This window comes from Pinus tabuliformis, chromosome Q, assembly GCF_031772625.1.
Source record: "Pinus tabuliformis cultivar Carrire ecotype Pingquan chromosome Q, CPIR1, whole genome shotgun sequence".
NCBI lineage: Eukaryota > Viridiplantae > Streptophyta > Pinopsida > Pinales > Pinaceae > Pinus > Pinus tabuliformis.
This window is the reverse complement of record NC_142296.1, coordinates 47,127,286-47,142,832: the sequence shown is the minus strand read 5'-3', so window position 1 is coordinate 47,142,832 and position 15,547 is coordinate 47,127,286. Positions and strand designations below refer to the sequence as shown.

At 38.8% G+C, this 15,547-nt stretch overlaps 1 pseudogene; it reads right to left on the bottom strand.

Moving 5' to 3' along the window:
* Nucleotides 1-424: 424 nt before the first annotated feature.
* Nucleotides 425-1,497, bottom strand: LOC149218229 (putative calcium-binding protein CML25 pseudogene; annotated as a pseudogene).
* Nucleotides 1,498-15,547: the final 14,050 nt, after the last annotated feature.

Sequence of the window (15,547 nt, the reverse complement as noted above, 5' to 3'; positions counted from 1 at the left end):
TAAATTAAAATTTTGAAAACCTTATTCCAAAATAAATAAGTATATAAACACAATTATAAAATCATATATATTCTCGAAAAATATTTAAACATTTTTATATTAAACCAGAAAAAGTAGTTGTATAGTGATTGTCACCACACCAGAGATCATGAATGAAAATGATATTTTAAATTATTTTTTTATATTGATTTTAAAAATATGATCATGAATGAAAATGATATTTTAAATTATTTTTTATATTGATTTTAAATATATTTTTAATAGAGGTATGATTTTGTACAAAATATTTTTTATTAAAGTTATGATAAAATTTAGATTTGGGAAATTATATAAATAAAATTTAAAAAATAATGAAATATATTTTAATATCTACAAAATGTAAATATATTTTTAGTTAAATTAGGTAAATTAATTGTTACCAATGTTACAGCCGTTTATAATTAATGATCTTGTATTATCAAAGTAAACATAACAAATTTATGATATGTATTTTCAAAGTACACGTAACAAATTTATGATATGTATTTTAATACGACTAACCCTAATCTGGAGAAGCCAGAAGCACACCCTCATGGACGATGCAACCTGCCCGTCTGCCTTGGCTAAACCAAGCCTGGTCTAAGCAGATAAAGCTGGAGGTGTCATCATAATAAGAAATTCGTCGAAGCTCACGTATCCGTCGCCATTTGAGTCGACGCCTGCGATCATATTCCGGCAATCTTCCACTGAACACCGCTCTCCCAAGTTGTGGAAAACCCTGAGAAGTTCATCGGCGGAGATGAGCCCGTTGCCGTCGAAATCGAAGATCCCGAAGGCGCTCCTCATCTCCTCAACCTCGCGTGGGTCGTCCACAGCGAAAGTGTTGAGCTCCACGAAATCTGAGAAATCGATGAAACCGTCGCCGTCGGAATCGAGCATGCTCACCATAAGCTGGAGCTCATCGGCGGTGACAGAGGAACCGAGGGATGTCATGAGCATGCCCAGCTCCGACCCACTGATCTTACCGTCGCCATTCGCGTCGAATTTCCGGAACACCAGCTGCAGCTCCCTTTCGGTGGTCGGCAGGGTCGACGGAGATCGAGAGGGAGAGATCCTCTCCATCTGCACTTCGTCGGCCTTAGTCTTCCGTTGCCTCAAGGAAGGAGGCGATTCGTTTGTCGACTGCCTACTGCTGCCGGTGGCTGAGGATTTTGAGCGACTCCACTGTGGGCTGTTTGCAGATTTATGGCCTCCATTTATGCAGTTCCCAAGCTTTGGAAAATGCATTATTATCAAATTCAATGATCTCAATGCAAATATTTGGTCTTCCACTTCGGATGATCAAAAGGCAAAGCAGACAAAACTGAGGTAAGGTATAAGCGGTGGGGTGTGGGGGGTTCTTGTTTCAGAGGCCACTGAAAGGCTGCCGGATTTAGAAATCCAGACTCCCACGGATGAAGAGTGGAAAAATTCGAGTGCAAACAGATCAAGGAATAACAATACAAGTGGTAGGCAAGGGAGAGCATGAATGATATATATATATATATATGAAAGGAAATAGGAATTTATAAAGCCTGAGCCCACGCCCACGCCCACGCCCAAATGGTTGTTTAAGGAGTTGTCTATAACGCGATTTTTTGAAAATCTTTTCAGCGGATTTTTCGGGTGGAAATCCGGCAGGAATTATTGGAATCGCAAGTTTGATAGCTAGTTTTTGCACAATGAAAGCGTTCCAGGGATTTTTCAGGGTGCTAATCCAAATATGCAGTTAAAAAACCATTTTAACTGCAAAAAATCAAGATTTGACCTCAATTTCTTCGCCAGATTCCGTCACCAAAATCTTCAAAAAGTCACATTATAGACAACTCCATTGTTTAATCGGCCTACGACAACTCCGTTGTTTAATCGGCCTACGAAGTTGCGAGGAAGCTTCCGACATAGACATCATTACCTGCCCAGCCCGTACTCGATACGTGTGCACATTATATTATTAATCCTCAACACGTTTGAACTGTAAATTGCCCATTGTTTTTTGATGTCTATGTTGTGAAACGCAAGCCGTCCCCTCTGCGTTTTTTTTGAGGTTCTCTGTGTCGCGAAACGCAAGTTGTGCACCGTCCCCATCTGGTCTGCGCTAAACGTTAAAAACGGATCAAAAGCGTGCATTTATTTATTTAGGGCAGGAATTAGACGGAGGCGTACCTTTCCAGGAAGAGAGGTGGCATAAAACAGCTCTTTTAAAAAATAAATATGATATCAACGGTTCAGATTTTTACGCCGAGAGGTGCACCTATTTCAGAATGGTGTTATCTCCCTAATGGCTTCTCTCGATATGAATCTCCTTTTATTGGTCGTCATTTTTTTATCTAATTCAGATGACACACACTTATTGAGTGTTTTTTTTTTCTCAAAAACTTCTAACGAAATCGGATTCTTTATCAATATTCCTACTATTCTTTTCTTGCGTTTTGATGCTGGCACTCTAACAAAATTCAATTTTCATTTCACCAATGGCTTCTCTTGAGATGAATCTCCTTTTATTGGTCGTTTAATTTTATCTAATTCGGATAACGCTTATTGAGTGGGTTTTTTTTTCCTCCAAAAACTTCAAGGAAATCAAGTTCTTTATCGATGTGCCTCCTATCTGGTTCTTGGTCTCTTATTTAGTTTTTTAGAACATGGCTCTCTACTTTGGCAATTGGTTATAGCTTTTGGTTATGGTTTTTATTTCTAGCTTTCCACTCTAGCGATTGGTTATAGTTTTTGGTTGTGGTTATTATCTCTAGCGTTCCATTTTAGTTTTGTCGATAGCCATGGCTCTAATTTTTGGCTTTAATTGTTTCCCAATATAAAGGTTTACCCATTAATTCTCTATTATGCACGACTCTATTATGCACGAACGATCTTAATATTTTGGAATTATTTTGTAAATATAATTGAAAATCGATACCGATACCGATTCTAATTAATAATCACAAATCTATTAATGCCAAAAGCTCAAGCCAAACAAATAGGCTCATTAGCAAATTTTCAATACCAATTCTAGTTAATAATCACAAATTTATTGATGCCAAAAGCTCAAGTCAAACACAAAGGCTCATTAGTAAGTAAACATGTTGTCATGTGAGGTTTGCTTCACTTTTCATGCATGCATCCGTATCACTTGCAAAAATATTTGTTTATTAAAGACATTGGCTTATTTAAAAGTTTCAAGTAGATGATAGTGACATTTTAACATTGTCTAAATATCAATATAGATACATCTAAACCTTGAATTTATCAAATGTTTAGAGGATCAAATTTTTTAACATGCAATTTTCTTTTAAACTATAAAATTTGAAGAAATATTTGCACCTTGAGGAATTCGATTTCTTAAATGTTTTTTAGGGTTAAAATGGACCTATGTTGGTTTTTTATATCCCCGCACACAGACACACAATTTGTCAACTTTATGTTGAACATAAAAAGAATGGAAACTTCTTCATTTTGAGCAACATTCAAATAATAAGATTTAACCATATCTTTTCAATATCTTTATATATCATATACATAGTTGATATTGAATTTTTTTGCTCAACATGAACATTGAATTATTTTATTTATGGTCACATTGTCCACATTATTTTTTGTTTTCTTGTAAATATATGTTTAAAGACATCTGCTATAGCCGTGGTGAAAATTCCATGTAATAAATGTTAAAAACAATAACCACAGATGACTTGGACACGTATTCCAAGCTGAATGGTGGGAAGGACATCCTAGAGGGTGTTCAATTGGTTGTTTATGGCTAAGGAAATTGGCAAAGGCAATGGATAAGGCATTAAAGAGGCAAACATGTATTTTGACACATTTACTTATGAAAATAATGGAAATTAGGAGAAAAGGAGGGCGAAAGGTCACATTTTGCATGTGAGGAGGAAAATGAAGAAAATAGAGGCCTCATTAATAAAAAGGCTTATGAGGATCAGTGGGAAAGACTTGGTCAGTTCAGTTTTGGAGCTCTCTCATACTCTTGGTTACTTAGAGTTTTCTTGGAGCACTCTTGGAGGGTGTGGCATACTTGGATTCTTAGAGCAAGAAGGCAAAGGAAGAGTAAGAAAGTGAAAGAAGGCATCGACATCAGCAACTACATCAGATTTTCTTGTAGGTACCAAGTTACATGTATGATTTCTTCACTAGTTTTGGCATGCATGGCACATGCATGTGGTTTCTTGGTTATGATCTGTTATTGGCATGGAGGATGGTTGGGATTGACAGTGGATTGCCTAGCCTTGCCATTTCCTGGATAGCCATGGTGATTGTGGGTTTACTTTCATTGCTTTGTTTTGGTTGGTTCTCATTTTTCCATAGTTTGGGTTGTCCTGGAAGCCTTCGTTGAACAAACGCTCTGGAAGCCCTGTAACAACTTGGGTTGAGTTACTAGTCCTGTAAGCCCTTGGCGGGTTGAGTTACTAGTCCTGGAAGCCTTGGTTGGACAAATGCTCTGGAAGCCCTGTATATGCTGTGGGTTGAGTTACTAGTTCTGGAAGCCTGGGTTGGAAAAATGCTCTAGAATTCCTAGAAGGCTTGGATGGAGACCAATCTGATGATGGTTTTTGGTGATGTCCGATCGTGAGGTGGATTCAATGTTTGATGGGTTGAGGTGGGTGGCCTTTGGAAGCCCTGGATGAGTTTTTATTGATGTGTTCCATGAGATCCCACATTCATGCTTGGAATATGGCACGGGGGTGATTGGCTGAAGAGAGACTTGGCTCAGCCAATCTATGGTCAGGTGGAACGTGGTAGTCCCATCTCCTGTTGGTTCATTGCATTTATTAATGAAAAAAAAACATTCCCTTGATTTTCATGTGCAAATGTACTGATATATATATGGATTTTGATGGTTGATATGTTTATTGTATTTCTGTTCCTATTATATATATATATATATATATATATTAATGCACATTTACCCTGGAGGTTGTTACATAGTGGTATCAGAGCTTCCAGGTTCAAACACTTGGAATGGATGGGCTCTGTCATAGGTAAAATGAAGAACAAAGGTTAATTTCTAGACCTTGGTGTCATATTTGTTATAACTTTTCTTCTATGGAATATTAGAAGTCGAAAATTTGTCCATACTAAAGGTAAATCCCATTGATAATATGGTAAACGTTTCAGATATTGGTTCACAATACTTTAGGAATTATGATCTAAGGAAGATGACCTTCCTGAATGCACCTTTAAATAGGTAATGTTAGCATTTTTGTAATAACTTTTCTTCTGTAGGCTTTCAGAAGCTGAAAAATCGTCCACATTAAGGGGAAATACCAATGATTATGTGGTAGAAATTTCAGATATTGGGTCTGATCCAGATTTAAACAGGAACGCAACAAGTTACAGAGATAACCATAAACACAAAGATGCAGCGCAAATAATATTTCATTTCATTAATGAAAAATACTGAGATATGCTTACAAACAGAAAATGGAAATAAACAACTAGGGCGATGGTAGCTTATCTCTGAGAAGAGATGTGGTGGCTACATGCCTCTAAACTGTGTTACAATGAGGCTCGAAGGCCTATTTATTGTTGAGAAACAATGAAAAACCCTAAACATCCAAAAACCTAACCCTAGAAGATGAAACGCCAAACTGTGGGCCCTGTTTGGGTAAATTGGTACATCAACTTCCCGGGGTCGTAACTTTGGCATACGATCTCCGTTTGACATGTACAATATCTCTTTAGAAAGATCTATCCGATAACTACAACTTTGGGTAGAGCCCCAGATTTCTCAAAAAACGTTGTTTAGGGCCTCAAAATGGCTCCAGAAGTTCAGGACCCGAAAAACTGTTAAAAATAGTAAACTATGCTACAATTAAGGAAACTGAAAAGATGAAAGAAACCATGGTGGGGGTCCAAGTGGACTTGGCGGGTGGCCACCAATATCCACCTGGATCATTCCTCTCCCCTTAGGAAGTAATGGTCCCCATTGCGTTGAGTTCCTCGATAAGATGAGGAAACTTCTGTTGAACTTGGTCCCTGGTGAGCCACTTGCCCTGGTGAAGGAGTTGACCTGCTTTGACAACTCGATACAGTTGGATGTTCTGCTGGCGAGTGTGCTTGATCTGTGTGTCCATGAACCGATTAGTTGTAGCTTGTTCCATGCAATCTGGATTTAACTCTGTGGGTGTGAGCTGTTCTGCAATGTCGGATATGACTAGTAATGGTGGAAAGTATGGCCGAAGGCGATCCACATTGAACACTGGGTGCAGACCAAAGAATGGGGGAATGCTGAGCTCAAATTCATTGTCTCCCACAGCCTTGGTAATGGTGTAAGGACCATATCAGAGTGGTCTGAGTTTCCAATAAGCTTCGTTAAGGCGTTCCTTTTGCAAATGCAACCAGAATTTGTCGCCCACTTGAAACTTGTGTGGCACCTGATGTTGATCATGTCGCTGCTTGTACTTGGCATTTGATTTCTCCAGAATGTCATGGACTTTCTAGCAAATATGTTGGATGTGCTCAATGAAGCTGTTTGTCTTATCTGTTTCGGGCTGGACATGAGCTGAACCTGCGTGAGTAGTTGCAAATGGCATGGCCACATCAATGGGACATAGTGGCTGGAATCCCAAACCCAGATAAAAAGGGTTGTGGCCAGTCGAGATGTGGAGAGCCCCGTTTGTAGCTGTGCTGAACATAGGGGAGGCTCTCGTCCCATGTGCGTGGATGCTTTGAGTTGTACATGCGCAGAATGTGTACAATCATCCTGTTGACAACCTTTGTCTGGCCATCAGTTTGAGGATGGAATGATGTGGACTTAGTGAGTTTGGTGTCCAGCATCGACCAGAGACTGGACCAAAATGCACTGAGGAACCTGCTGTCCTGATCTGAGATGATAGACTGTGGGATCCCAAAGTGTACCCACACTCGTTCAAAGAAGAGTTTAGCAGTGGCTTCTGCTGTGATATTCTTCTTACAGGTCGCCATAATGGCCATCTTCAAGAACCTATTGACGACCACAAAAACATAGTCGTTTCCATGCTTAGTGGAAGGAAGGCCTGACATGTAATCCATGGAGATGGATTCCCAAGGTCGACTAGGGGTAGGCAGCGAGGTATAGAGGCCTTGCTTCTTGATTGTTGGTTTGGCAATGGCGCAGGCAGTGCATGATCTGATGTACTTCCCAACATCCTGTCGAAGATTCGGCCAATAGAAATACTTCTGCAATACTGCCACCATTTTCTCGACCCTGAAATGTCCAGCAGCTTGACTGTAGTGTGCTTCCAAAATCATCTTGGCACACTCTCTTGAAGGAACACAAAGGTGACCCAGGTGGCATAACAGGGCATCCTGAAGGTGAAAATCTGGAACATGACGACCCTCCAAGAGTGTCTGGTATGTGTGGCCGAATTCTGGGTCGCTTTTGTAGAGAAGTGGCCAATCAACAGTCTTGTGCCCACAAGAGTTGAGCACGGTGGTTAATGACATGATCGGTGGCCGACTGAGGCAATCTACAACATTATTGGTGCTGCCCTTCTTATACTTGATATTCAAATGGAACTGTTGCAGGTATGTGGACCACTTCTGATGGCGATAATTCTGCAATTTCCCTTGGGTCTGTATGATTTGGAGGGGTTGGTGGTCTATGTGGATGACCATTTCCTTCCCCAAAATGTAATGTTTCCATTGTCGACAGACCTGCATAATGGAATACATTTCTTTGTCATAAGTGGAATACTTCCGGACTGTGTCGGAAAGTGTCTCACTGTGATATGCCACTGGATGCTCATGTTGAGTAAGGACTGCCCCAATAGCATAGTCAGAGGCATCTGTCTCGACCTCAAATGGTTGTTGCAAGTCTGGCAATGCGAGCACTGGTGTCGAGCAGAGGCGATCTTTCAACTCTGTGAATGCCTTCTGTTGAGATTCAGGACAAAATAATTTTTCTTTCGTGCCTCCCTTGGTGACTTGACTCAAGGGCCAAGTGATATGAGAAAATCCTAACATGAACCTGCGGTAGAAGTTGGCAAGACCTAGAAAGCTGCGGAGCTTCATTAGAGTGGTTGGAGAGGGCCAATTCCGAATGACTTAGATCTTGGCTGGATCCACATGCACCCCTGTTCATCAATAATGTATCCTAGATACTGACCCTGTGTCATGCCAAAAGTGCATTTCTCCAAATTGGCGCATAACTTGTGTTGCCGTAGTGTTTGGAGAACCGGTCGGATGTGGTGGAGGTGCTCTTCCAACTCTAGGTGAAGATCAGGATGTCATCCAAGTATACCACTACAAATGAGTTGGTGAATGGCCGTAAGATGTCATCCATTAGCCTCATGAAGGTTGCAGGAGCATTCGTCAATCCAAAAGGCATAACCAACCATTCGAAAAGGCCCTCCTTGGCTTTGAAGGCAGTCTTCCACACATCGGAGGGTTCAATTGGTACCTGGTGATATCCTGACTTCAAATCGATCTTGCTGAAATATTTCCCCCCCTTCAGTTGGTCCAAGAGGTCATCAATCTGTGGGATTGGGTACCTATTATGGACAATGATCTTTTTTAGCGCCCGATAGTCAATACAGAGTCTCCAAGTCCCATCCTTCTTCTATACCAACACGATTGGGCTCCCACAGGGTGATGAACTCGGACAGATGTGACCTTTCTGTAGCAGCTCCTGAATCTGCCTCTTGATTTCATTGTTCTCTAGAACGGAGCGTCGATAGATTGGTCCATTGGGCAGCGGCGCACCTGGGGTCAGATTGATGGAGTGCTTGACCTGACAGTGCAGAGGAACCCCTGCGGGGGAGGTGAAGATTTCCTCGTACTCCTCCACGACCTTGTCCATCTGTAGTTGTCATACGGAGGGGCCTTGTCTGGAGGTCGTGGCCACCGTCTTCTTATTTTCTTAAGGGCGTATCATCAGGAAATTTTTTTTCCCGGTTTTGGAAATGAGCTTAATGCATTGTTTTGCAGTAACCAAAGAGATGGCGGTAGGCAGTGCTACCTCCGATATCCTGTACAACTTACTTCCCAAAGTAATAATAATAGCACGGGGCCTTGATTCATGCACAACATGTCGCTTCCACAAGTATGGTTGTCTTAATAATACATCACAAACTTCAAGGGGAGCAATGTCACACAATACCTCATTCATGAAGGGCTTGATGTTGTATGGAAGGCGACACTGCTGGCTCACGTGAAGATCTCGTCCTTGGTGAAGCCACCCGATTGTATACGGTTGTGGATGTGCTGTGGTCGGTAAGCCTAGCCGCTTCACGACCTTTACCGAAATGAGGTTCTTTTGGCTCCCACTATCGAGAATGAACTGCAACGGGGATCCCTTTACCCACATCTGGGAATGGAAGAGACGCTCCTCCTCCTCTGGATCTTCGGGTTCCTCTTTCTGGATCTTCGTGGTGGCAACGGTGGCATTGGGCTCCACATCGATAATCTGCTTCCCTTTTTCATTCCTCTTGTCGGGTTCTGACTTAGAGTCAGAACATGCATCTGATTCTGAAACCTTTAGCTTAGCCACCAGTGACTGCTTGGCCTGACACTCACTTGTGTTGTGAGTAGAGCTCTTATGGAACTCACACCATTTTCCCATGTCCTTTTTCGGCTTCGCGGTACTATTCTTTGCTTGCAGCTTTGGCGGGTTGTCTTGGGCCACCCCGCCTTGGTTTTGTCCTTTGTTTTGCAGTTTGGGGTCACCTTTCCCTTGCTTCGGATTCGCAGATCCAAAGTCTCGCTTCTTCTGTTTAAACTTTTGCTCGACCTTGACGGCATATCGGTATGCCTTGCCGAGCGAGGAGATGTTCAGGAATTCTATTTTTTCCTGGATGTACTTGTGTAGGCAGCCGCGGTATTTGAGTATCAAATGTTGCTCCAAATCCTTGATACCCAGCTTCGTGCAAAGGGTATGGAAAATATTGGTAAACTCCGGCACGTCTTGGTCCCTTCCCTGCCGTAGCGTGGTCCACTTTATGTATTGATCCTCATAGCTTCCGACAGGGTAGTACTACTCCTTGATGGCATCCTGCAATGAATTCCAGGTGGGTGTGGTTGAAAATAGTGAGCCGGTATTTTTCATCCTTCTGCTTGCAGTAGGTTTCCCACTAGTCCTGGGGGGCTGCTTTGAGAAGAGCGAAAATAATCTTTTCCCGACTAGAAAAATCATGAACAAAAAAATAACCCTTTAGCAAATTTAACCATTTATCGACGACATCTGCGTTTATCTAACCCTCGAATATGGGAATTTCAAAATTAACTTGTACCTTAAATGGTGTGGCATTTCCAGAGTAGTTGTGGGAAGCCGATGTGTCGCCCCTAGGTAGTCGCTGAAGGATATGGGCAAAGTTGTCCATCATCGCGTTCCTTGGTCGCTCGAGGGCTTCTTCGAGCAATATTTTGATAGGATCTCCTACCCCTCATCTTTCTTTTCATCCGCCATGGGAGGTCGTCAGGTTTTGCGAGGCTGGTCTTGCAAAGGTTCGACCAGTTCAAGCCCTAACTCCTTATATCCCGACCTCGTTGGGGACATGCAAAGAAAAACAGAGAAAAAGCAGACCGCTCTGATACCACTGATCCGGATTTAAACAGGAATGCAAAAAATTACAGAGATAACCATAAACACAAAGATGCAGCGGAAATAATACTTCATTTCATTAATGTAAAATACTGAGATATGCTTACAAACAGAAAATGGAAATAAACAGCTAGGGCGATGGTAGCTTATCTCTGAGAAGAGATGTGGTGGCTACATGCCTCTGAACTGTGTTACAATGAGGCTCGAAGGCCTATTTATTGTTGAGAAACAATGGAAAACCCTAAACATCCAAAAACCTAACCCTAGAAGATGAAACACCAAACTATGGGTCCCGTTTGGGTAAATTGGTACATCAACATCCTAGGGTCGTAACTTTGGCATACGATCTCTGTTTGACGTGTAAAATATCTCGTTAGAAAGATCTATCCGAGAAATACAACTTTTGGAAGAGCAAAATTAGTTCATGGACCCATGTTGCTCCTAGATTTATCAAAAAACGTCATTTAGGGCCTCAAAACGGCTCCGGAAGTTCAGGACCCGAAAAACTGCTAAAAATAGTAAACTGTGCTACAATTAAGGAAAATGAAAAGCTGAAAGAAACCATGGTGGGGGTCCAAGTGGACTTGGTGGGTGGCCACCAATATTCACCTGGATCAGGGTCGCAATATTTTAGGATATATGAGTAGAGGGAGTCAAGCCTTCTGAATGCTCCTAAAACTAAGCCTCAAACAGGTCACACAAACATTTTTGTTATAAATTTTCTTTTGGGAACCCTTAGGAGCTGAATTTCTTTCCAAAATGAGGGGAAATCCCACTAATATTGTGATAAAAATTTCAAACATTTATTCGCTATATTGTAGGAGATATGACTAGTGGAAGTCGAGCTTTCTGGATACTCCTAGAATTGTGCACCAAATATGATTGTGTTGGTATTTTTGTTATAGCTTTTCATCTATGAAATATCAGAAGTTGAAACTTGAACCATAGTGAGGGATAATTCCATTGATCATATGGTTCAGTTTCCATAACTTGTACTACTACAGTTTAGGATATATGCATTGAATCATTCACTATATTAGTTTGCATGCAAAGTGTTTGATGAAATGCTTAAATGGTTCAATGATTAATTGCATACAAATTGTTTGATAAAATGCCCCAGTGAGTATGTTGTTTGTGGTTGGGGATAGTATTGATGTGTAATAGTATTCTTGTAGTTGATATATGGTTACTTGTATGAAAATAGCTTGCTATATTAGTTTGCATGTAAAGTGTTTGAAGAAATGCTTACATGCAAATGTAATAGTATAGTAGTTGTTTGAAGAAAAATGTAAAATTATGGTAATTGTTTGAAGAAAATGTTATTTTTTTGGATGGGATAGTATTGTAGTATGATAATATGGATGTAGCTGATCTATTCCTATTTTCATGCAAAGAATTTGAAGAGTTGCATGTAAGGAATTTGAAAGGTTGCATGCAAAGAATTTGAAATTTGAGTGTAAGGAAATGGAAAAGTGGCATGTTTTAAATTATTATGTTACAAGTGGAATAAGTGAAATGTTTTGAATTAGTCTCATACAAATGTATGAGAAATAAAAATCAATTTCTTTTGAAGTGTGGTTAAATTTAGCAGAGTTTTGGAGACCCCATTTCCATAATTGGACATTGCAGTTCAGGTCATTATAGTAGCTTCCTCCTTCTACCTTAGTGTTGACCATGGATAGTAAGGGGGTATGCTTATAGGTTGTTAGTATTGGTGAATACCGATTTCAAATTAATAGACACGATGTCTTGATTTTTAGAACATGCGACTGACTTTGTATGATTTATATGTCACTTACATGTTGATTTCATGATACCTACTTACATCTTTGTATGTTAAGCTACATTTTTGAATATTTTGATTACATGTATCAGTCTTGTAGGTTGATTACAAGAATTGATAGCTTATGTTTGACTACATGCGTTTATGCGTAGGTGTAGTTGATTGGGCATTGCTTATGCATATTGTTGGTTGCATGTGGCAATGTGTACAATGGAGTAATGGTTGTTGCTATGCATGTATGGTCTTGGTTATGATTATGCATTTATAGTAGGTCAAATATGCCTTGTGAAGTCATTGTATGAAATTTAGGTCATCATGATGTTATTGGTTAGTATGATGCTAACATGTTGGATGAGATGGAGCAAGGGATGCAGATCATCAAGTGAAGTTGCAACATTCGACCTTGAGGTGAGGACATGTCGTCATACAAGTTTGTGTATTTGGCATGCAGGTATGTAGGTTAAGGATTTTTATATGCATTAGGGTTATATACATTAGGTTATGTACATGCCTTTTGATGTTATGGTTATATTCATGATAGATGTTAGTTGATCAATGTAGTTATATGCACATGTGTCAGATAGTCAAGAATGATAGTAACATATAGTTGTATGCATTTTTATTGTTGTTTTATATTAGATAACCTAATGATTATGTTGTATGTTGTTGATGAGCATGATATATAGCTTATTGTTGTTTTATGCTATTAACTTGATGATTAGGGTCATTTAATTGAGATATTGATGTTATAATTTGGATTGGTCATATGCGTGATGGTTATGTTCATTTCCTTGAAGATCTTGATGTTATATGTATTGTGCTAACCTAGTTTGACCTATGCAGATGGTTATGGTTGCGATATTAAGGTATGAACTGACATATTTGTGAGATGGTGTCATACTAATCTAGATTGATTTTTCATATGTGTGAATGATAATTGTGTATGAGTTTATGATGTGAACATGTTAGTTATATATTGTTATGGATATCATGATCATATGAGTGCTTGAGTTGACATGTTGTAAAGTTTGCGAGAGATTTTTCGGCGAAAATCACATGAGAAACCATTTGTCTACGCGTTTCGAACCAACCAGTGTGGTTCATCATCAGGACAAGTTGAAGAAACAAATCCAGCTTAGCATGTTAAATAGTCTGAGCAGAGACTCCAAGGGCTAAATCGACCAACGGCTAATTTTGACCTACGGTCCATAGGTCAAATACTATTCATTAATTTAATATTATTATTATTATTATTATTATTTTTTAATATTAATACATAAAATATTTTTACTGGTTAGTTATAAAAATTAATTTATTAATTTATTAATATATATATATATATATATATTAAAGTTATAATATTAGGTTAATAATACAAGTTAGGATCCAAAATAAATAAAATATTATAAGTGGTTAGTTTAAGAGGATAATTCGCTTATTTATTTAAATTATCCATTGATTATTGTTGATATAATATATATATATCATATAGTTAAGGTTAAAATTAGTTAGAAAAGGTAAATTATTTAATTTAATAATATAAGTAATTTTTGTTTAATTAAGTTATTTATTTTAATTATCATAAAAATAATAATTCTATGATAATAGTTAGTTAAAAATATTAATAAATAATTAAAATATTATGTAAAAATTAAATCATGATAATAGTTAGTTAAAAATAAATAATTAAAAATTATTATATTTATTATGTTGTAAAGTTATATCTCGCTAACTAGATTGATTATGCAGACAAGATAGCCTCCCCTGAGGTACACTAAGGTATGAGTTTGCTTATGTATTATACTTGGTGTTTCATAGTTGATTATGTCGTCTATTTGATATTTGAGTATTTGGTTCCTATTATGTCGTCTAATTGATTTATTTAACATGGTATGTTTGCAAGTGGTTGAATGATTGATGAATTGATTAATATGAGTATGTGTTCAAATGATTTTGTTTTAAGATGATTGTACTAACATGTATGTGTTGAGACAGTTGATATGTACTTGAATGTAGTTGATAGTTGTAGTATTATGACTGATGACTATGAGTTGACTATGGATTATGACATGATTGTTAGTCTTGGTAATGGTTGATTTCAAATTGATAGATATGATTGTCTTGATATTTGGAACATGTGGTTGACATGTGTGGGTAGTTGTAGGGAACATGCTTGGTATTAGTGTGACAAGGTAATAATTGATGTGTTTATATAACTAACAATTGTGTGATGTGACAGTACATGGTAAGACTCTCTTATAGCAAGGTAAAAAGGTGAAAGAAAGGAATTGGACAAGAATTCCTTTAGCTATGTTTGGAATCCCTAATTCCAAACGAATGATTTCTTTGCATACAGGAGGCCTTATTAACCTTAATATAGTTTTACATTATGTGGATACATGCTATAATCATCAACATGTACTTGACAGGTATATTAGTTAGTCTTAGCTACAGGTGGATCTGTTAAAGGATTGGAGTCCCTTGAGAGATGACATGGATGTGTTTGGTTGCAAGAATCATGCTTGGCACAATAAGATGAGGTAATTGGCGTATTATTATGCTTAATTATACATTGACAATTATGTGTTTATGGCAGCATGATGGAGGGAGTTGCATGGAAAGACAGGTTGCCATGAAATCTTGAAGAAGGCTCTAGTTGAGCTTCCCTCGGAACCATGGGGATCGAGTCATGGTGTTTGTTGTTAGTCTTGTGATTTTGGTTTTTTGCGTTAGTTGCACTTGATTTGTAAGTTTTATTATGTCTGGTGCATAGCTATGCCACCTTGTTTATGGAGTCATGTTGTTATTGGTTTTCTCCTTGTTGTTGTTTTCATTCTTGCCTTTTACGCTTTGAGCCTTGGGAATTGTTTGGGGAAAGAAGAAAGTTAATGTAGCTCGAGGAGAGATATGTGGTACCCAACAACTGATGTAAGACTTGGATGGAGCTCAGTGTATGAGTAAGCACAACGGAAGGTATGACTATGAAATTCGGTTGGACTGGTTGGGTCCATTGTGGTAAATGGACAAAAGTAGTGCAGACATGAGAAAGGTAACTAGAAAAGGTAAAGTAAATGGATCAGAGGTGTCATATGCCTTGGATATGTTGGGAACTGTTGTTCTCAATATCATGCATGAATAAAGGAAGTTCTCTTAACCTTGACCTTATGTTATCTGGAAATTTTGTTATGATCATGATTATGTTGATGTTTATATATGTATAC